Raw genomic sequence first — 2,481 nt, 5'->3', positions numbered from 1 at the left:
ATTGCTGGGCAATATTCGCATTCTTTTGTGAGTCCCGGGTCCGTTGTTCTAGGGATATATCGTTCTGAATTGTTATAAGGTCTTTATTAAAGGAGGACTGAAAATGAGTAAACTTCGCACGGACATCTGTGTCGTTATCATCGATATGGGAACATAACTCGTCTATTCGAGTATCTAACTCACTGAACTTCCGTGAAATAGTTTCGAGTTGGGCTTTGAAGACATCATTCATATTATCAACTAGTTGGGCCAACGATTCTAAAGAAAGGGGCGGATTCGAAGGGAAAGATTGATTTGCTTCGTCAGGACCGGATATCGTTAAGTCAAAATCGGTAGCGAGAAGAATGGGGGAAGGGTATGTACAAGAAGGATCGTACCTAAGTGGGAGTCGTGTGATACGTTTACCCACACCCCTCATAAGACAGTTATCAGGGACAAGTGATTAGTACCAGTTGCACAGTTATAATAAAATATTTATTTCTCAGAAGAATAAAGAAAAGATTATAATTTATAATATTAATTGGGAAACCATCAGAGGACAGATATATAATAAATGAAAATAATACGTAAGTCGCACTTTAATGGAGGGGGGTTTGTAATGTCACACTTTAATAAAAAGAAAAAAAAATTTAAGTCGAATAATAATCTGTTGAGCGATGAAATAATAATTTAATTTAATACCATATATAAAGTGTATAATGAAAACAACTAAAGTTAATAACAATAATTCTGAGTGTTGAAGCACCATACTAAACCAGAGAGAAATTAATAAATAATAATTTAACGTAGTATGTAATATGAGACTAACAATACAATAGCTTAGTGAACACTAATAAATTCACTAAAAGAATACTATTCCTTATTAATTGAAACAATTAAGCGTTTTACTCCATGGTGAATACAATGATACGCATAAGAATATTAAGCTACTATAAATAGTAATAATTGTCCAAGTGGAACTAAGGGAAGCAATCTATAATAATAATGTTAATATTATCTATATGATAATACTAAGTTATATAACCAACAGTACAGAGTTAGCAATACAGTGGTTCTACCTGATACCTTTTATGTAACAGGGAATTATAATAATCTAATATTTTATAATAGACAACTTTAAATGATAATTGAATGGAAATTTTGTCCTCAGACAGAATTAGTAATATAATAATCAAATTAACTACGTTATACGTGACAATAAAATAATATGGGAATTTGATTTCAGAAATAATAACAGTATATGTGATTTAAAACAATATAATAGGTTTGAACCAAAGTCACAGAAAATACTTTAATTTACTTTGTAATATAATAATAGTGGGGCCCTGGGTGGAGCAAAGCGACCTAAAACACAACAGCCTTCTTGCCTCAGCACTGTAGCAGTAGTCGTCGAGATTTCTATTAGGGGAAAACATATCTTAGGGATCATAACGGGACAGGGAAAAATTATTTTGTACATTTTAAAATTATAATGGTGAGACCTCTTGCCAGAGGAAAAGAAAAATAGAATTGATTTCACAGATGAAAAGAAAAATTGTTTTTTTTTTTTATATAACGGGTATAATATTTTAACTCTAAATAGGATTTTATTAAATATTCTGGTTTAATTTTGTTATAATAATAATGATAATAATATTTGAACAGTTGTCTGTTATGTCTACCAAGTAATAACAGTTCTATGACACTTAGCATATAATATAAGGATTTCTTATATAGGTTATAATATAATAATTTGACCATGTGGTCTTGGGAAAAATCTAATAGATGGCCCAGCACCTTTAGCATATAATAATAATTTGACCATGTGGTCTTACCATGTGGTTGCCATAAGAAGATTTATACTTTTTTTTTATATATATTAATATTTGCCATTTTATAATAAGAGGTTGATATTTTAACAATTTTAAGTTTTACAGTTTTATTAAGGGGACAGAGAGAGAAAAAGAAAAAAAATTGTTAGTTATACAGGGGATTTTTTGGACACGAGGACCTGTCACGGTCACCATATGTGAGATTATAGAGTTTTTAAGGCCCTATATACCACCCACAATGTAAAGGGAACACTTACGTCGTGACCTGCAGGCCGCACCGCGTGTTGACCCGAAGGCCAAGTCGGTGGAACTTGCAGGCCTTTATACACGCAGTGGGAAATGAATCCCAAAGATTTATTTAAAAAGGGGAAAAAGTAAAAATAATATTAATAAAAAAAAAAATGTGACAAAGTATAAGGTAATCACGTGGTTATATTTTACACGGTTATAAGTAAATGTTGTGTTTTAAACAACATGAATAAAATAATATAACATTAGGTACATGGCAATTACAATTCAAAAAATATATAATATTTGGCACATGGCAAAGTGCATAAAATACAGGGAAAAAAATATATGATAATTTGGCACGTGGCAAAGTGCATAAAATGCAGGGAAAAAAAATATATAATATTTGGCACATGGCAAAATTATAAGGAAAGTAATAGAG

The sequence above is a fragment of the Diuraphis noxia genome, unplaced genomic scaffold, assembly GCF_037042655.1.
Source record: "Diuraphis noxia isolate RWA-SAM2 unplaced genomic scaffold, SU_Dnox_SAM2 contig0001, whole genome shotgun sequence".
NCBI lineage: Eukaryota > Metazoa > Arthropoda > Insecta > Hemiptera > Aphididae > Diuraphis > Diuraphis noxia.
Note: the sequence above shows the minus strand (reverse complement) of the source record.